At 41.3% G+C, this 22,037-nt stretch overlaps 1 protein-coding gene across 5 annotated transcripts in view; it reads left to right on the top strand.

The window, feature by feature from the left end:
• The window catches only part of LOC143034985 (nuclear receptor subfamily 2 group C member 2-like), a 340,734-nt gene that overhangs the window by 191,544 nt on the left and 127,153 nt on the right, over positions 1–22,037 (top strand). For 4 of the 5 annotated variants that reach the window (XM_076201360.1, XM_076201361.1, XM_076201357.1 and 1 more), the window contains one exon: positions 18,753–18,817. The gene's annotated coding sequence lies outside the window, so the exon portion shown is untranslated. The remainder of the gene's footprint in view (positions 1–18,752; positions 18,818–22,037) is intronic. The other variant, XM_076201359.1, reaches the window with a different exon arrangement.

The raw sequence follows: 22,037 nt of genomic DNA, 5'->3' as shown, positions 1-22,037 counted from the left end.
CGTGGTTGTGGTCGGCTTCGTTTCCTCGCCTGCAGTTTGTTGCAGGTTCCAATCCCTTACAAAGGATTACAAAGGCGGAGCATGCCGGCAGGAAACCTTTTGGTCCATATCTAGGTCGGATGCGAAAAAAACCTATAATAATGTAAATATCAAATAAAATACATAAATGTTAAATAGTTAAATAATAAACAAACAGGATAGTACATAATAATAAATTGACATATAACTAATAATAAATGAGAATCAAACAGACAAATGATAAGAAAAAATATATAAAACAAATTATAATCATTACAGCATCTTGCTTAGGTGTTTATCTAAATACCCTTGTCAAGGATCATGATAACAGACTGGACTGGACGCCTATGTTCGGGCGTCCGAGATTAAAAAAAAAAAAAAAAAAAAAAATCAAAGCTGGATTTGAGTATTTGGAAGACGTCACTAGAACCAGCGGTTTATTCCAGAAAAGTTACATTAGCAAAATGAATAAGAATTTCGTTCGATTATTACCATGTCCGCTGATGGGGTTAGGAATGAGTTAGATTAACAATCACGGATTGAAGTCGTGGTCAGCTTCTTATACTCGCATACAGTAGATAGAAGGTTCCGATTTTTTTGTATCATTTGCTGGCAAGATGCTAACAGACTGGACTTTCATTCGAGAGTCCACTTATTTTAGCGTCGCATGCACATAACCTTGGCCGTCGATCCACCATCTTGCCCTTCCTTTCTCACAAGCAAGACAGATTTGTGTGGCAGAGCTTTAGGTGCGCCTTCGCATGTCATTGGTGGAAATGTCTACCGAGGGGTAAATAGATGTACACGAAAAGCATGCGTGGCATTTTTTGAATACCAGACAAATTGAGATTGGCAAGGCTACGTTCGTCTTCGTTAGACGTCGATACAAAAAAAAAAAAAAAAAAAAAAAAAAAAAAAAATCAAATAGCAATGAAAATTTTGTGAGTGCAGGCTAAGTTTAATTAAGTGACAGAAATACCACCTCACCCACCCATTCCCATATAGGCCTGCTTTTTTTCTGGAGAGACCAGTGCATATCCAGGGGCCGTACCCTGAACTTTTTTTCAGAATTTAACTTTCACATTTTCTTGAAACTACGCCACCGATTTGGTGGGGGTAGTTACTGTTAAAGTTTGGATAAAAAAAAATACCAGGGGGGGGCAGTTCCCCCCCCCCCCACACACACACACACAACCGGGTATACGTCCCTGATATCTTTTGTTGTATTTTGAGTTCAAAAGTTGATTGAGGTATTAATCCGTGACAAGGAGTAGCATGGATTGAGAACTCGCCGTTATTGCTTGTTAGGCCGTCATCACACTGGGCTATTTTTCCTTCGACACTTGGACCAGATTTGGAGCCCACAGCTTTCAGGAAGGAATCTCATGATATGCTGGAGGAAAATAATCTTCCTCCAGCATAATATCGAATGACATTTTACGCGTTTTTGTTGAGAAAGAAAAAATCATAATGATTTTACCGAGGATGAAGTTTTGGGGGTTGGCGGTATCGCCGATAAATCGGAGGTTGGAGGGAAAAGAAAGTAACCTATTGTGATAACCCCATTAGGTGTGATGAAAGCTAACTTTCCGAGAAAGATCACATGGTCGTATGAAGAAGAAAAATCGCCCGATCCTGGTATGAAGTGGCAGAAGCTCACAGCTGTTCACGAAAGTGTCACAAGGGAGACAGATGTCCACAATGCGACGACAGTCGTGTCTGATGGCCCTCCAGTTCCGGTCTACATTTTCAACTCTTCAACTTTGGGTTATCACACTGGGCTTCTTCCACGGGCTTCGCCAGCGACGACCGTTGAGAGTTCGTTCGAGTGAAAACGACTTCGGTTACAGAATTTGAATTTTCAAATCTCCAAATATCAAATTATCTTTCCGTCACGTCTAGCAAAGCTGAATGATGAACTAGTAGATTGTAAACCTAGACGACTGTTAGACATACTGACGAAATATTCTTAGAGAAGTCTAGATTTCTGTAAGCAAAGTCATATTCTAGTTATTCAAATGGAGGTTGGAGGTAGGATGTCGGAGGAAAAATTTCCAAGTGTGATAACCCTTTTAATCGTGTTTTGACACGAAAAAAATACCACATGGCACTTTTGTAATCCTTTTTTATATTGTAACCCTTTTTATTAATATTGATATTTATGTTATTACCATTTTTATTTATTTATTTATCATTATATATTTCTTTCATCCGACCTAGTTAAGGACCAAAGGGTCTCTTGTCGTCATGCTCCTCTTTTGTAATCCTTTGTGATCTGCACAATAGTGCCAGACGCTCATTCCTAGTCCATTCAACGGCAGCGACATGAACAAGGCAGAAGCACGCGTTGCCACTTGTCATATTAATCATCTATTGCTTGTCCGACCTGCCAACAAATAACAATATTTCGTGATACACCAAACAAATTAATTTAGCTGTTGTCAGTTTACAGATACAAACAAGTTTTTTTTTTCTGCAGATGTATTCAATTATGACGATACTAAACGGTTGTGGACAATGTGACAAAGATTAAGAAAGCGTACCCACTGCCTGACATTATGGAACCACGATCACACTAAAGGGGCTATCAGACTGGGCTATTTTTTCCCCAACTGTTGCTGGAGGGGAAATCTAAAGGCATTCTACGTAAATTGTTGAGGAAAGAAAATAGTTCACCATAGTGATTTGACGGCGGAAAAAGTGTTGGAGGTGGGTGGGACGGCCGATAAATCGGAGGTTGGGGGAAAAATAGCCCAGTGTGATAAGCCTTGAACTGGAGAGGACCAGTAGTCACGACATCCTTCAGTGGTAACAGCTTCATCACTGTGATCTGGTTTTAACGCCACTATATCTTTATCGCCATCTTATAACTCTTGCCCATTGTCAGGAATAACCAACTGTAGTATCTGTTTGGTAAATATGGCGATTTCCATATCACAATGACTTTATGACAAATGGAATTCTGAAAGGCAGGCGAATGGAGATTTGTCTGTTACATCCAAAACTGTTTCCTTGAATTTCACGGACTTTGAGCCCCACAGAGGCTGTCAACGGAGGTAGATTACACAGACACAAGTGATCTCTTGGTTGGAGACGGAAATGTTTTAAGCTGTCATTAGAATATATTGAGAAGGACTAAAGGTCTCAAGGATGTTAAGAAATACAGTTTCCCATACATACGCATAAATACTTTGAATAGGTTATGTGATACCCATAGCGGGAGCAAGAGGTGCGTTCAAATCGAAGTATGACAATTGGAGAATAATGATATAGACAAAGTAGGAACTAAAGATTAATTTGAGGGTAGGTATGATAAATTGGGAAGTGAGAGAAGGACCTTATGAGCGTTGCTCCATTTCTGTGTAACCTACTACAATTACAACAGGTAAATACAGGTAAAACACACATACACACACACACGACTCAGTGGAGCGGTTGATAGAGTCCTTGACTGTCACTACGGTGGTCCGGGTTCGAATCCTGCCCAGGGCTGAAATAATTTCAGTATCGCTGCGCTTCGAGTCGTTACTCCAACTCTCGTGGGCGGGGAGTTGGGTGTGTGTGTGTGCATGTAAGGTCACAGCATTACCCATAGATCGGTCATACGAGCTCCGAGCTCTCTTCCGGGAGGGAAATAGCTGTCGATCACGAGTTGAGCACGTGATCCAAAGATCAAGGTGAATACACACGTCTCAAAGTCAGCGTTACTAATCTTCTTGTAGTTTGCGTTGCAAAATTGTCTCTTCGGAGATTGTTTCCCTTGATATTGTTGAATCAAATCATTCCGTCAATCGGTTTCAGTGTCCAATTGTTCTCTGCATTACCGCTGCTACCGTCATTTTCATTTTATTCCATTCACAGCAGATTCTACATAGTAATGTCGTTTTTTTCCATCTTTACAATTGACTTGTCCCACTTTTGTTCTCTTGCCACTCACATAAACATAACTTTATATATTTTTAGTTAAAGTATGACATTGTGATTGTTGATACTATTTCAGTAAATATGGAAACTAACAACCATATTTCCATGAACATATTCGTATTCACACTACGATACGACTGGTAGCCTTGAAATGCGTTGTCACGATGAAGTTACCATGACCGTATCTACTCAACGATTGAGCTTATTACATGCTGTTCAACTTCAGCGCGATGTCTTTTCCTAAAGGCTCAAACGGACTATATTTCCTCCGACTGTTGGAGGTAATCTGCAGCTCGTAGCTTCCGGGAAGGAATTTGATATGTTGGAGCAAAATAAGTTTCCTCCAGCATATCAAATGACATTCTATGTATTTTTGTTGAGAAAAACAAAATAGTTTGTCATAATGATTTTACGGCGGGAAAGGTTCTGCAGGTGGGCGGTACCGCCGATTAATCAGAGGTCGGAGGACAAATAGCCCAGTGTGATGATCACTTTAGTCTCCATATTTGCTAAAATAGTGTCGACGTTCATCATGTCATGCTTTAATTAGAAACGAATAAAATCATAAATACTTGAGTGGCAAAAGAAGAAAACGTGATGGAAGTCAGTTGGAAAGATGTAAAAAAAATTGGAGGTTGAAGGAAAAATAGACCAGTGTGATAACTCCTTAAATTTAATAAAATTGTTGGGCTTTAGTTACAATAAATTAGTAAATCGTTCGGTTTGAAGTTCTTAAACCTTGAAAGCACTGGGGGCGACTCATCGACAGCATAATTAAAAAAACCCAGCAATGTGATATTCGTTGATTATAAGGTGTAACTTCTTAGTCTGACTGACACATAATTATCAGAATTCAACATTTCTGTAAGTGACATCCTCATTGAAGTGTTTATCAGGGAGATATGTTCCTTACTGTACAGTAGGAGAACCGCATCACAAACGTAGCAAAATACTTTTTCTTTAATCGCGCCGTTAATGTATGAAACGATCTACCACACAACGTCACCGATTGTTTCTCTGTAGAAACATTCAAACAAACGTCTCGACATTAATTAGCTACAAATCCCCTGACTAGAATTATTTACTTGATTATATATTAATGAGGAAAAATAGGTAAGGTACAGAAACATTTATGTAAGGTGCAAAAGGTCTTTTGTTGTTGATTTCTCTATGAAACTTCGCGTAACCCTCGATGCCTCTCCCGCACCCTCCACCCGTGACCGTTGCCAGCCGGCGAGCGGAGGCAGCAGAAGAAAAGACGACGCGGCGTCTGCTCGCAGGGAAATCCACTAATGCTGCAGCAGCAGGTGAAACTGTCGGGGTCAGTAGCACGGCTCGCGGTAAAACGGGGGCTGTTTTCAAAGTCGCCGACGTTCTTCTGAAATAGCACAGGATCAGGGAGGTGGTCACCCTCCCCCAAACCCTCAAGAAACATTGAAGAGAGATTTTGTTCAGTGAAATGGAACGGTGTCACAGAAAACTATAATTCATGAAACACTAGAAGGTGCTAAGATGGAAGGGACAACAAATTGGTTATTTGATGGGTGGGTGAAGGACATGTGTATGCTTTGACTAAGCCACCCCCTTATAAGGAGGATATTTTTGGTTGTGTGTGTGTGTATATATATGTATATATGTATATATATATGTATGTATATATATATATATATATTATATATGTATGTATATATATATATTATATATATATATATATATATATATATATATTATATATATATATATAAATAAATTTAGACCATATACATCTGAGAATCGTTTAACGACGTTGCGTAGGACCGGAACCCCGTCGTAACTCGAGGACCCCGTGTAGAGAAAAGACTAACCGAGATTGGTTTGATATATGTAACCCTTTTACTAGTCGCAAAAAATCAGCAGAATGGCCAAAGATACGATTCATATGTAGTGCCATTTTTAATCTATACGCGTGGCCATATTGGGCCTAGTCTTTCAGAAGACTAAATCAGTTCCGGGCGATGCAAAAGCCGATCTGGTGTCTTTCCTGATCACTCACGATCTGCCGCGTGTTGGGTGAAGAAAAGGTCTGCCTCGGCTGCGATTGTCCAGGAAATGAAACGGAGTGGACAGTTTGTTTCGCCTGAGATCACGGGGGAGTGAATGTAAAGGAGTCATCACACTGGGCTATTTTTCCTCCCACATCCAACTTCCATTTGAATAACTAAAATATGACTTACATAAATCTAGACTTCTCTAAGAACATCCCAACAGTATGTCTAACATTCGTATAGGTGTACAATCTCTTACTGCATCATTCAGCTTTGCTATATGTAACGGAAAGATGATTTGATATTTGGAGATTTGAAAATTCAAATTTTAACCGAAGTCGTTTTTACTCAAACGAACTCTCAACGGTCGGTGCTGGTGAACCCCGTGGAAGCCCCAGTGTGATAACTCCTTGTCTGTTATGTGTCCTTTGCTCTTTTAGATGAGTCTTCGGGGGTCTTCGAAAACGGCCCCGCAAGGGTCCATCAATGTGGGGTTTGGGGGTCGCTTTGCCTGCTCTGAACCCGCTAGGGAGACGTTGGTCGCCGGAGGGAAACCAGGCTCTGTCACTGTGAACTTCATGCGAGAGAGTCTGACCACAACAACCAAAGGAAAGAGATTTTGAGCGGCAGACTTAACATCGCTGAGGACCCGTCATAGCTCAGTGGTATCGCGCGTGTCTGGTAACTGCGTCAGGATTCTAGGTCTGTGTTCGAATCCTGGCCACGGCGCAGAGGTTAGGAAGGGTATTGCTTAGTCATGGTCTCCCAACCGCTACTCACATCTGACCTAAGGTGACCTAGGCTTCCTCCTCAGGATGACGTCATTGATGTGTCATAGCGTGGATACCGTTTTCTGTGTTCAAATATGGACTGAAAGTAATAATAATAATGATTATAATATTAATAATAATAATAGTAATACTAATAAAATAATAACAACAATAAAATGATGATAGTAATAATAGCAGTAATAATAATAATATCAGTGCCACGATTACACATGAAAAGATGTCATTACCATTGCTCAGGGCACAAGTGTGAGGGTGTGTGCGCGTGCGTGCGTGTGTTTATGCCTAATTATAATGTATGGGTTTGAGTTATGTCCAGGCAACCCCGTATCTATTTCCCAGTTTGTCAAATTATACTTTAGATCTACTCATATTGTCCCCCTGAATTATTTCTAATTTGTCCCATACATTGGCCCGTCGATGTAAAAGGTTGTTTGAATTTTGTTCAAACAGTTTATCATTTTTAAGATTTTGGTATATGGGAAACTGTAATGTTATAGCACATTTGTAAATGTACACTTAAAACCCACTATCAGAGAAATAATATCAGAAGTATATTTCGACTGCTATCTGTTGTCCTCTTCAGCAGAATGAAGAGGACTATAGATAGTAGTCGAAATATACAGATCTCCTGTACTTCTGATAGTATTTCTCCGGTAGTGGGTTTTAAGTGTATATTTTGCTATAACTAGTTCTTTCTTTCCTTACTAAGATCTTCTTTCAGTATTTTCCACTACTTATTTCCTCATTCTCGACGCACTTGAAGCTGGTGCTATCTCACTTTATCTAATCTTTCATTAGGGGGTTATCACACTGGGCAATTTTTCCTCCAACCTCCGATTCATCGACGGTAACCCAGCATACTATTTCGTTTTGATGATTTTCCTCCAGCAAATCGGATTCCTTCCCCGAAAGCTGCGAGCTGCAAATCTCCTCCAACTGTCGGAGGAAAAAATAGCCCAGTGTGATAACCCATTTATGCGTAGTTTGAACCAAACAAGGGATAATTGTAGTTACGCTCCACGTACTCGATTTTTCTTCTATTTTGACGTTTATGTAGTAACCACGCAGCCACGTCGTTTCCGAGTGTGGGATGGACAACATTTTCAATATTTTATTTCACTTTACCAAGACGACCACCGGATGTGTGTCTCCGTTTAAGACACCTTTAGCTCGTTGCGATTATCTAGAACACGAATTCGAGCGATTGATGCTAAAGTCGCTCAAAGACAAAGAATTGATGCCCTAGATAATCGTTTGACGATCATCGTTCAGCCAAGAACGATCATCGTCGAGCGATAATCGTACCGAAGAAAACGCGCCTTTATTATGTATAAATGTTTATCCAGCGATAAATTTAATTATCCATATTGAAGACTCCCAGATTATCTTCCTCATTTTTTTTTGTAATTCTTTCCTCTACCTTTGTATAATTCCATGAATTCTATTTTTTTTTTTTTTTTTTTTTTTTTTTAGATTTAATCTTCACTTCTGAATCCAAACACTTCATCCAGCGATCGTTTTTTTTTCATTTATTTATTTATTTATTTATTTATTTATTTTTTATTTTTTGTATTAGATTTAATCTTCACTTCTGAATCCAAACACTTCATCCAGCGATCGTTTACAGTTCCTTCGCATATTGTGATGATCGTACTTCCTGTGTGTGTGTGTGTGTGTGTGTGTGTGTGTGTGTGTGCGTACGCGCGCGCGTGCGTGCGTGCTCAGCAGAACACCGTCATTTGGTCAAGTGCACCAGATGTATATTTTCCTGGAGCCGTTTGGTCAGAGCAGGGTCGGAGGGGAACGAAACGTACGTCGCAGATGGCCACGGGCAACAGGTGTATGTACACTCGAAAAAAAAAATCTTCCTGTATGGGATCAGTGTGTACGAAAAAAAATTACAATGAGACGTTCGCAACGGTGTCCATGATCGACTGTTGTGATTTGATGTAATATAGTAAATGTCAAATAGTTAATTAGCGACTTCATGGTGACGGTAATCCAGGCTTGCCAGCCTATGCAGTAAATTCAAATACCGTGTGGTTCGGATATGTGCTATATTGTGTGTGTGTGTGTGTGTGTGTTTACCTAGTTGTATTTTGCAGGAGAAGAGCTATGCTCGTAGTGACCCGCTATTGTATCTTTCCGGATCCAGTTTTTTTCTTAAAGTCATGTATAGCTTTAGCACTCACTGTTTCCTCTTTCAGTTTGTGTGTGTGTGTGTGTGTGGTGCGTGTGTGTGTGTTAGTACGGCTGCCAATAAATGCGTTCAAGTTACTAGATCCCTTGCAAACACCTCGGAAAGGATCTTTTGCGGATGTGTTTCTCCTTCACGTGTTTGAACACCTGTATATGCATGTGCAAGCCCTCATTTGTTTGTATGTTTATGGCTCTGTTAGCTGCTGGAATCAGGCAAACGCAGCTGCCTGCCGGCGGGGGGAACAATAGGCAGCAAGCGAGGGAGCAATGGGGCGTGGGGTGTGCAAACGCGGCCCCAGCGTGGGTTGACCACTCAAGCGGACAAGGCAACCCGCACGTCTACCGCTGTCAGATGGCTGAGAGGCAGGTGAGAGGCAGTTGGGCACCAGAGCTGGTGGCAAGGAGACACCAGGATCCAAAGGGTCCGGTCGTATTCTGGGAATGGAAACCCAGCACTCACTCACTCACTCACTCACTCACTCACTCACTCACTCACCTTCATCTTGTTCGCGGTTAGCGAGTATTCCGCCACTACTTCCTGCCCAGTCTGGTACTATGGCGGGGAAAAAATATGTCGAATGATATTGGACAATATATGTGTGATTTAAATCCAATGGAAAGTCTGGTGTAAATGCGAGACTGAATATGCTCAAGGAGTAAATGTTTTTTCCTGAGTTTGAAAGATCTCTCTCTCTCTCTCTCTCTCTCTCTCTCTCTCTCTCTCTCTCTCTCTCTCTCTCTCTCTCTCTCTCCCCCCATCATCTCTCCCTTCACTTATTCCTTCATCTCTCTTCCACTCACTCTTCCTCCCTCCCTCTCCTTCTCTCTTCCTCTCTCTCTCTCTCTCTCTCTCTCTCTCTCTCTCTCTCTCTCTCTCTCTCTCTCTCTCTCTCTCTCTCTCTCTCTTTCTCTGTGATATCCGCAAGGGCCAAATTATGCAGCATTCTCTTATAATTGGAGACGGAAAACAAATGAAAATCGCCTTCAACTTCTGTAGCTTCTGCTCCGCTACCTATCTTAAATCTCTCCTTTGGTACTCCATGGCTTTACCTGTTTTGTGCCATATTTGTCCCCCAGGATAGAAGCGCTGGTTATAGTTGACAGAATACCAAATATTCATGTGTGTAGATGGCCCGCACATAATGACCCTGAAATGATTCTGTAAAAGAAAAAAAGATGTACTCAAATAGACAACATTAGGATACATTGTTGTTAAGTTTTAGATGCGCGCGCACACACACACACACACACACACACACACACACACACACACACACACACACACACACACACACACACACACACACGAAATTGCATTTTCATCTGTTTCGTGAACTTCCTCCTGCCTATTCCTGCCATACAGTGAGCACACTTACCAAACCTTTTCTTTGAAGAATTGGAAAATTATTTATTTAGATAACAAGAATCTCGTGTCGCATTTGGTCAGGTATTGACTTTTCATTTGCGGAATTATTGTGTTTAGCGAGTTGGGCATTTGCTAAATACCGTTGTGTTGAGTGAGGCGCTGGTTTGGCGCGGCATGGCGATGGATATATGAAATTTGTAGTGCCCGGTCACAAGTAGACTTTGTTATAAAGTCAGAGTCCAGCTCTTTCCCAAATTGCCGATCTAAGTTCTTCAAGTGCAACTTTTTGGTGTGTATTAATGAATAAGTCTGGTGAAAACTCGTCTTTAGTTCCACAGTTCAGAGTTGAATGGAAACTTGGAACTCTAGATGACGTCATGTCGCCTCTCAGGTTTAAAATCGATGTCGTTTTTTTCTGAAATTCGTTTTGTACTTTTTATTTAATTGTGAATTGTTTTGTGTGGATGTAATTGAATGCATAGATGTCAGTTATATGTATTTTGTAATTTTGGTTACGTACTAATTATTCCATTGGTTTCCGCTTGTTGAAACTGTTTTTGCATTGTGTCATATTACATGAGGACACATCCCATCTCCATTTCATTCTCCTTGTCTAATACTCGGTTTGGCAGACAGCATTTCATAAAGTCTGTCCTTTTTTGCCCACGCGTCGGGTGTTACCATAAGTCATATATTGCCTTCATATTAGTCAATGATCATTGCCGTGTATTATGGCCTAAGTACGTATAACTGGAAGCTCGTTGGCCGAGTGGGTTAGGGCGTCGTTACTTGCGGCGAAGGTCAATGGGATGGCGGTTCGAACCCTGCCACCGGCGAAGTTGTACCGCCATCCGATAAGTGGGAGTTTGTGACTTTAAAACACATCATTATCATCAAATACAACTATGACTTGGGGTGCATATGACTTAGGGGTTCGAACACTGAGTATTGTACGTCGCAGTGGCGAGTTTACCACGTCATGGTAACTGTGCACAAAGTTCACTCGTCATGTGTCAGGTGGTCGTTGGGGAGGAAGAGGAGGAGGAGGAGGAGGAGGAAGACGCTGGAGGAGATCGAGGAATTAGAGAGATGGGGAGGAATACGTGAGTTGACTAAAGGTGTTATCACACTGGGCTATTTTACCGCCGACATCCGACCTCCAACCTCCATTTGAATAACTAGAATAGGACTTCGCTTATATAAATCTAGGCGTCTCTAAGAACATTTCTTAAGTATGCCTAACATTCGTATAGGTTTGAAATCTCTTAGTTCATCATTCAGCTTTGGAATATATGACGGAAAGATAGTTTGATATTTGAAAATTCAAATATTGTGACCGAAGTCGTTTTTACTCAAACGAACTTTCAACCGTCGGCGCTGGCGAAGCCCGTGTAAGCCCAGTGTGATAACCTCTTACACGTGAACACGATAGTAGCCTGGTGGGTCATTGTCTTGAAAACCTACGTCTCGAGAAGGTTTGTAAAGGTGGTGGCGGCACACTAGGCTAGCATGCTACTTGCTTTTGCTATCTCGTTTTGAGTAGAAACGACTTCGGTTACAATATTCAAGACTTCCGGAAGGACATCTCAACAATGTGTCTACTATTCGTATAGGTTTAACTTATATTAGTTCATCATTCAGCTTATTATATGACATAAGAATAATTTGACATTTGGAAATTTAAAAAACAAAAGATCGTAACGGAAGTCGTTTCTACTCAAACGAAATAGCAAAAAAAAGTAGCATGCTAGCGAGAAAAAAGGCCTAGTATGCCGCTATCTTAACTTGAAGACAGGCAGCCCTATCTCCAAAGTCAACCATATTTTTGTTTTCGTGTTCGTTTAAACAAATCCCAGTGACTATGAAATCAGCTCTTATTACCGAGGTGCAGCCATTATTATCTTTCAGTCAATTCGGAGCGAGTTTGTTGTGAGGACCCAAAACAACGCAGCCATGTTGGTTTATGCATCATCAAGGGAAGACTCACAGAAATTACCAAAGTCCATCTCGATTAATAAGACGGAGTGACTTGGATTGTTCACAGAGAGACGACGACGAAAGCAGATGGAGCGCGTTCGAGTTGATAAATAGCAAAAGGGTGGATGGAAGATGAGGAGAAAAGAAAGAGTATCAAAGTTTGCGGTCTTAGATAGATCGCCAGATGCATCTGGCAGTCACGCAATATTATTTTGTTTAATGTTTGGAGATTTCCGGTTGGCGTAATGATTGTCGAATGGCAAGGTGAAGGGACGATGAAAGATGGTTCGGGCGACTGTCGGGAAGATGATTGGGTGGACGGACGGACGGACGGGTGGTTGGGTGGGAAGACGGAGGAAGGGGCTATCACACTGGGCTCTTTTTCCTTCAACCTCCGATGAATCGACGGTAACACCCAAATCCAGAACTTTTTCCGCCGTGAAATCACTCTGGCAAACTATTTTGTTTTTTCAACGAAAATACATAGTGTAGGCTTTATGGTCTCTTGCAGTCTCCTTCATTCTTATGTTCTTACGTTAACACCAAAAAATCGTGACATCATACATACTAAAGAAGAACAACTTCTTAGCTTCGGAAAAAAAATTCTTCCCATAATTCCCTCCTTTGACCAAGACTACATGATACTTTCCTTAACAAATGTTTTACAGTGTGTCACTGTATTGAAGAGGACATCAGGTTGAAGACCGTGGGAGTTGGTTCCTCCCGCAACAGACGAACGAGCTGGTCAGAAGCCAGAAGGTTGTCGCTGTCAGCACGTAATAGGAAGAAGAGAAAGCCTTGTGTAAGCCAGGTTTCGATAGGATAGGGAGGAAGGCTGCTGTACAGTATCTGCATATGTTGGTCGAAAGCAGTCTTACTGGATGTAAATGAAATTGCAGCGGATTCTTTTTAAAGCGCGCGCGCTTACACACACATACACAAACGCAAACGCACATCACATGGCATGACGGCGCAGTGGTACCGTTCACAACTGCTAATACATCGGTCCGAGTTCGATTCCCACCCAGGGCTGAAATAATTACAGCATCGCAGCACTGCGAGCCGGCACTCCAAGTCTCGTGGGCAAGGTGTTGGTGTGTGTAAGGTCACAACGTTACCTATAGATCGAGCATATTTAAGGTATGAGCTCTCATTTGGGAGATTTATAGCTGTCGATCACGAGTTCAACACATGATCCACTCATACACGTTTGTTGGTGTAGATAGCGTCGAAGGCTGCCACACTGTAGATCTGAGGTCGCCCTTAAGTCTTGAACGAATCAAAATACTCAAAGTCGTTACTGTCTCCAATGAACGAATTACTACCTCTGAGTTCGTATCTAGGCGGATAATAGTTGTCGATCACGAGCCCAGCACGTGAGTTAAGACCGAAAAGAAATGGTGATGAAACATACAAACACTCTTCACGTATGTATACACACGTTCATGTATGTGTGTGTATACGTGTGCGAGCGTGTATTGCGCCTGCTGTTAGTTGCATGGATCGCATAGAAGAAGTTGTGTGCTGGCGCGCGCGCGCGCGTTTGAGTGTGTGCGTGTGCGCGTGCGAGCGTGCAGAGGTGGTTAGCCGATGGGGGATCCCAGATGGCCAGCCTGAGAATTCTTCAAGAGCGTTGCATACGGGAGTCCGCGCACTCACACAACCCCACACCGTGTCTCCCCGTGAGTGTCTAACAGACACTGACATTCCCTCCCCCCGCCCTTCCCTTCCCCACATGACCTCAAACATTGGCCTTTAGTTGGTTGATCACCACATCATCCTTTTGGGTCAAACACCATAAAAGTACTTATATGCATTCGCCCATACCATTCATCCCTGTCCGTCAAGGTCCCATGCAGATTCCCGGTCCATTCTGCCCTATCTAGAAGACACTTTGCGAACTGCAACATTTGCGATTGAAGGCTATCGCCTTGGTATCCGGTTTGACTTGATTTTATGAATACCAAAAAGAATCCTTGAGGGTGAAAACAGGTGGGCAGGACTAAGTGATCAGTTAAGAATTATATTGGAGTAATTTCCCATCAATATTCACATTTTACGTACTTCCGTAGCATATGCTTTTCTCTCTCATATCCTCGGATACATTCGAATATTTCGTGTTCCATGCTTTAGGTTTAAGGGACATTTCCGTTAAATTTATACTGTATAAAGATTCAATATTACTCACATCCTTACACTCCATTCATAAGATTTACTTTAATACATGAATCGAAAAGCTCCTTCGTATCGGGGACAAAGAAGAAGCAGGTCATGTGAATTCACGTCGCTGTGGAATTAAACGCTACTTGTGCAGGCTAGCAGCCGCCAGCGGAGAGCCTGGTACTGTACTGTTACTCCAAGTCCGTCCTGTACACAGACCCGTGACCCCAACTCCGGTCTACTGGCCAGCCGGAACGAACGGTTCGAGGCAGTACAGTACTCACCCGCCGCTAAGTAACACCACGTTTGCATGAATTGTACTGTACTGCTGTTGTGCTGTATTCGGAGACGTTATTTTGGCGCCAATCATTCCACCCCGGGCCGGCCGATGACGTCACTTGCTGGGCCGGCTTAGCAGGGCGCGCACAAGCTGACCGACATTTTCTCATCAGCACAAAATCGTGATCACATCTGTTTTGGTGCCAGTCAACTAGCCTGGTTCTAGGCGATTCTATTTTTTTTTCTTTTTGCGCCTGCATATGTGTGTGTGTGAAAGTTCAAACGATCGTTTCTATGAGTAGTCTGAACGGGTCAGTTATGTTGTGTGTGTATGTCCGAGAAAATTCATGTACGTGTTTGGTGGTTTGTGTATGTATACATCCGTGTGTGTGTATTCATCTAGTTGTTAAAAGTTAAATACTACGGGATTAAGTCAGACATATAATACCACGTCTCTTTATCGCGGTTCAACTTAGCTATTCTTTATTGAAACCTTCAAAAGTTCAGTGTGAATCGCATATTCATTGTGTGGTCGACCACCCTGACAGAGACCAGAAACAGTACAAGTGATGATGTTCCAGAAGCACGCAAGCACGGTTTAATATTTGTATAGGTTCACAATATCTTGGTTCATCATTCAGCTGTTGGCTACCTCCCTTGTGAGGGGGAAAAAGCATTTGGTATATGTATCTATGTATCATTCAGATTTGCTATATATGGCAAATTTGCATGAGGACCACAATGGAAATAAGCTTGCACGTTTTCTGTGTTATCCTCGGCAATTGTAATTTCAAACTGTGTGTTCTTCTCATTATCTGTATTTCATGTATTTGATTTATTGTCAAATAAACTTATTATTATTATATATTATTATTATTATAGAAAGATACTTCGACATTTGGAGATTTGAAAATAAGATATTGTAACCCAAGTCGTTTTGACTCGAACTCTCAACCGTCGGCGCTGGTGAAGCTCATGGAATCCCAAGTGTCATAGTTTTGCATATGAGTGTGACCACTAGAAAACAATGAATGCCAATGTGAATGTCAGGTGTTGGAATTCAGCCCTCGTTCGCCTCGGCCTCTTCAGTGTTGTGGTACACTTGTGAAATTTGAGGGAAAAAATAGTTGATTGTATTCTAGTGAGGGGTATGTCTAAATAGGGAAAGGAAGTAGAAGTAGATAGAAGGAAATCTGTCTACCACTTCAGCTAATTACTGTAATCTGACGCTTTCCACAACAAAATATGTACTGATTTCCCCCCACAGTATTGCAGAGGCGTTATCACACTGGGCTATATTTCCTCCAACTGTCGGAGCAGAAATGCAGCCAGCAACTTTCGGGAAGGAACCTGATATGCAGGAGGAAATTTCGAAGTCAAATGACATTCTATGTAAATTGTCGAGAAAACAAAATAGTCCGCCATAAAAGTGTTTTTACGACGAAAGAAGTTCTGGAGGTGGGTGGTACCGCCGATGAATCGGAGATTGGAGGAAAATAGCCCAGTGTGATAGTGCCTTACGACCGACGATCCAAACCTTAATAGACGGTCCGAATCTCCATATCTTTGGTTACATAATAGTAATGAAACAGTTGAGCCCTATTCTTCTCCCCAAATCTTAACCGTACCGAATTGAAGTTTCAGTGTGTAAGTAGGATGGGAGTAAATTTAGGTTTTAAGAATGAAATTGCGGGTGATGGAGATGGGCATAATCCTGTAGTAAGGTCTTGTCGACACGGAGGTAGTTTAATAGACGCCAGTGCTAACTGCAAGTTAACCCACCCGGCAGTTATGTGTTTACACTAGGATAGTTTGGAGGCAAGTTTACTAGCTTCCCGTCGACATTGGGCAAGTAGAGGGCTAGTTTACGAGTCGCTTTTAGCACTAGCGGCTACTAAACTAGCCCCGTGTCAACGAGGATTTATTGTTCCGATCCATGACAGGGCGATGGTCAGGGATCTGTGCTTCACGCGGGCCGTGGTATGTGGGGCCTGTGGGCCAGTTTTGTCATACACCTCGGTGGTAATGTAGCCGAAGAAGATTCGTATTTGTATTCCGTCGCCAGCGCTTCCATCCTCGGGGGCAATTTGGCGCCAAAGATGTGGAGTTATGAAGATGAGATTTATGAAGGGGGAATGATAGAAATTGAAAGTGATCGGCTTTCTTTTTTTTTTCTTTTTTCTTTTTTTTAGTAGATATTATTTTACAGTCATAAAAGAATGCTGTGTGAAGCTTGTCTGTAAAAGGTGGCGGCACACTAGGCATTTCTCGCTAGCATGCTACTCGCTTTTGCTACTTCGATTGAGTATAAACTACTTCGGTTACAATATTCTAGACTTCCGTGAGAACATCACAACAATGTGTCTAACGTTTAACTCCTCTTAGTTCGTCATTCGGCTTCTCACTAAACGACGCTTTGACACATGGAAATTTGAAAAACAAAAATATCGTAACCGAAGTAGTTTCCATTCAAACGGAATAGCAAAAGCAAGTAGCATGCTAGCGTAGTGTGACGCCACCTTAAGAGTGTCACAGAAGCCCATAACGTATTTTCTGTGAAATCAGAAGAAAAGCAGAGCGTAGGGAAGAAATGGGCGATGACGTCAGCGAGGAAGGGACGGGTTTTGATCGTCTATTTGCAATAAGTCAGTATGCAAGAGGTGTTCAAGTGGGTCAAGGGCTTTAACAAGGGTGATGCAGACAAGGTCATCATGTTAGGGCAACAGGAAAGGACTCGCAGTGATGGAATTAAATTGGACAAGTTTATATTTAAGAAGGAAATAGGCGAGAACTGGTTTACCAATAGAGTGATTAACGAATGGAATAGACTTAGTAACCATATACAGTAGTGAACGGTGAAACTATCGGTTGTATTAAGAGATTAGAATAATTTTATTAATGGGGATGTTAGGTAATAAGGGACATGGAACTGCCTAGTGCAGGCCTTATGGTCTCTTGCAGTCTCAATCATTTTTATGTTCTTGTGCTCCCTAGGTATAGAGTCTGTACCCAGGAAGTGGAGTAATTTTGCACAATGCAATGGCAGAGATCCGAATCGGCTGTGAATGAACCACAACTACATAATGCAGATGTTTTTAAGTTGACACAGTGGACTTCCACGGGCTACCAGCGCCGACAGTTGAGAGTTCGTTTGACTAAAAACGACTTGGGTGATAATATTTTGTTTTTCAAATATCAAATTATCTTTCCGTCATATGTAGCAAAGCGGAATGGTAAACTAAGAGATTTCAAACGTATACGAATGTTAGACATATTGTTGAAATGTTCTTAGAGAAGTCTAGATTTGTGTAAGCGAAGTCATATTCTATTTACTGTATGCAAATGGAGGTTGGGGGTAGGATGTGGGAGGAAAAATAGCCCAGTGTGATAACCCCATGACCCTGCGGCCAAACCGTCGTTGGAAAATGTCGTTGGTGGTCTTCCCTCCGTGAACAACAGCAAGTAGAGTCCATTTGTTTCAATTTTATCGAGGATTTGCATCATTAATATCGTTAAGTAGATGGTATTCCGTGATATTCCGATGAATTTCATACGTTCAGAGAGATTCGCTGGCCGAACAGGTTAGGGCGTCGCTATGTGCGACGAAGGGCGAGTTCATGGCGGTTCGAACCCTCCCACCGGTGAGGTGAGTTAAGGACATACCGGTAGTTCATTAAAATCCACGCCACAAAATCGTCTGGAAGGGGCATCGTCCTCTCCTGATAGTGAAAGTTTCGCAACGTCAAACCAAAATCACTACTATCATCAATCATATGTATTCATATTTTGTCTGACTTTATGTTAATGTTTACATTTTACCAAAAGTGCAAGTCTAGTTTTTTTTTTATCAGTTTTAACTACAATGAATCTTCACCATGTTTTAATGAACAATCTATGGGTTATGTATTCTTCCAGATTTTTCCTAAAAGACCGTATATAGCTTTTTATTTAGGTAAACAGTAATACTAATTGGTATAAAGATCACATTGTCTGACTTCTTTTTCTCATTTTCAGAATAGATCATCCTTGTTGGTGCCAAGTCCATGGTCTCCAGATTGCAGTTAATATGGGTCGGGATGGTACGTAAAATATCCTTTGGTTTTTCGTAAACTAGTATCACAACAAGCATATTTTAACTCTTTTTGCAGATTCCCACACTAAAATTTGATGACAATGTTTTAAACATGTTTTCATTGAGTTTTGCGAGTATTTGATTCAAGATCAGTGTTTTTTCTTCTTTTACTTCTTCCGGTGCATCTTCCTCAGAACCTCAGAGTAACGGTTTTTGCTCGGTGTCATTATTGGCCTACCACAGGCAGTGGCGGGTGACGCGCTACCTGTAGAATCGGTTAAAATGATCAGCTTCGTACTTTGTAATTTGAAGCAAGACAGCCCCATTCATAAACAACGAATTAGTGTTCTAGACAATCATGTGACGATCATCATTGAGCCATGAACGATCATCCTTTAGCGATAAACCCACCGAACAATACGTACCTTTAGCATCGAAACGGTTTTTATTTCTTCGTTTTTTAATCTAGACCTCACAGCAATGGAAAATGCATAGTGTTTTGGGAGATCGGTATTGTATAAAATTCTGGGGGTCGGAGACATTAGAGGCCTCTGATATATTATGTAACTTACGTCAGACACTGCATGGGCAAAATTGCTCACGTCATGACTTGGAGAAAGCTTAGGAATCACATTTCACATTGCTATTTCTGCATGAACAGTATAAGCAGCACAACATGAAATATCCAAATTTACCATTTGCCACGAGACCACAATCAACACTTACCTGTTTCAGATCCTCCTAAACAAATTATATTGTCATTTTTTTTCAAAAACTGAAGTAGTAAACTTTATTTATTTATTTTTTCCAAAAATCAAATATGCTTCTGGACTATGTACATCTTTAATCAACATATCTGATAGACAAAATCTGTGAAAATAGATCTTGTATAAGAGATATCAAGTTCACCTTCTTTAGTTTTTTGAAAAAATAATAATAATAATGATAACTTAGTTGACCAGTGTAATTTGGCCAACTTTTTATGGATTTACCGTATGCTCAAACAAGTTAGTCATACTTTGTTGAAATTTACTGCAAATAATGGCTGGTAGATTGAAGCGATAAGTTAGCCATGTATTGTGCGAGAATATTTAATATCCACTTCACAATAGCTGGAAACCGTTAATGGATCGTTACATGCAAGTTTCGAATTTCTCAGTCTTCCTCTTATTTATATATTTACTTTATTTCTTTGATTATATCGATATATTTACTGTATATTATTTATTTACTTTTTTAAGACTTTCGATTGTTGTCATTACGATCCCACAGACGTTCATTTTAGTGCTCAGGACTTGGAATGTTGATTATTCGGTGTTTTTACGAGTCCCAGGAATGGTTTCTGACATGAAGTTGGTGACAGCACCCGCCAAAGCATGATTTGCACTGGTGGCAAAGGCTCTGTAATGAGTGGTAACACCTCTAGGGGCTATCACACTGGGCTATTTTTCCTCCGACATCCGACCTCCAACCTCCATTTGAATAACTACAATATGACTTAGCTTGTATGCAAGTAACCACTAAGGAAATGATAACTTGGTAACCGAACGTTTTCGTCTATTTTCGCCTTAAATAGACGAACACGTTCGGTTACAAAGTTCTCATTTTCCTAGTGGTTACTTGCATATTTTATGAATCACGTGTTGTTTGTGATTTCTTTACATGACTTCGCTAACACAAATCTAGACTTCTCTTAAGAACATTTCAACAGTCTGTCTAACAATATAATAGGTTTAAAACTTCTTCGTTTATAATTCTGCTCTGGTGTATATATATATATATATATATATATATATATATATATATATATATATATATATATATATATATATATATATAACGGAAAGATAATTTGATATTTGGAGATTTGAAAAATATAATATTCTAACCTAAGTCGTTTTTACTCAAACGAACTGTCAACTGTCGGCGCTGGTGAAGCCCGTGGAAGTCCAGTGTGATAGATAACTCCTTTTGATGTAAAACTGCGAACTAACTGAGGAACTGAATCGTGGGCATTAAATTGTGGAGCAAAAGCCTCATTTCTTCCAACAAAGTTCCTTTAGAATTAACGAAAAATCGTGTATGCGTAGTCTTGTGCTAACTCGTCTCTCTCCCCCCTCTCCTTCCTCTCTTTTTTCCGTCTCACCCTCCCTCTCTCACTTCTTTACTCTTCCGCGTGTGGAGTGGGTGTGAAACCGCGCGCGTACCAACAGCGTCGCATACGGTATGCGTGCGTACTTTGCTCCGTGCGTGCCCTCGGTGATCACCCAGGGTGGGGAGGCCGTGGCCAACGGGCGCCCGCTCGCTTGTTGCGCCCGCCTGGACGTGGAAGAACCGAAGCCCGCGCAAGGCTCTGAAGACTGTGTTAGCCTTATATCGCCTCATAATTAACGCCTTCAGTGCTGTGATGAGATTTTTTTGGGGGGTCTTTTGTTGTAGCCAGTACCAGACCGTTTTCTTCCTCCCCGGAAAGGCGGTGGAATTGCAAAAGAACAAGATCTCGACCGACCAAGGACACACGCACGCACACACACACACACACACACACACACACACACACACACACACACACACACACACACACACACACACACACACACACACACACACACACACACACACACACACACACACACACACAGCGGTACCATCTTGGACTGATAACGCGTCCTGTGATTTATCGCAGTACAAGTGTTTGAAAAGCATCACAATACTGCAAACAGCCGCTCTCTCCCTTGAGCAAGGAATTGGTGTGTGTATGTGTGTATGTGAGAGAGAGAGAGAGAGAGGGGGTGGTCATAGTATTACCAATATATCAGGCAATATTAGCTACGGAGCTATAGTCCGGAAGTGTAGCTTTTTCTCTGTTATTACATTTAGGTAGAATAGGTAGATAGGTGGGCGCGCGCGCACACACACACACACACGCGCGCGCGCGCTTACGAACGGGAAAGCATCACGAGTTTATGGAAACAAATTTAAAAAGACCACATTTTAGAATATGAAGAAATAAAGTTTATCGTACAGATGTGTAAATTAGTATAGCCTTGAAGATGATTAAACGCAAGCTAAAGCTATAAGGGAATATATATATATATATATAATATATATATATATATATATATATATAATATGATATAATATAATGTAATGTGTGTGTGTGTGTGAGATTCACCATGGTCTTGGATCACGTGTTAGACTCGTGATCGACAGCTATTTCCCACCCG

This window comes from Oratosquilla oratoria, chromosome 18 (genome assembly GCF_046742065.1).
Source record: "Oratosquilla oratoria isolate Oo_2021 chromosome 18, ASM4674206v1, whole genome shotgun sequence".
Taxonomy (NCBI): domain Eukaryota; kingdom Metazoa; phylum Arthropoda; class Malacostraca; order Stomatopoda; family Squillidae; genus Oratosquilla; species Oratosquilla oratoria.
This window is presented reverse-complemented; position numbering and strand designations above follow the sequence as displayed.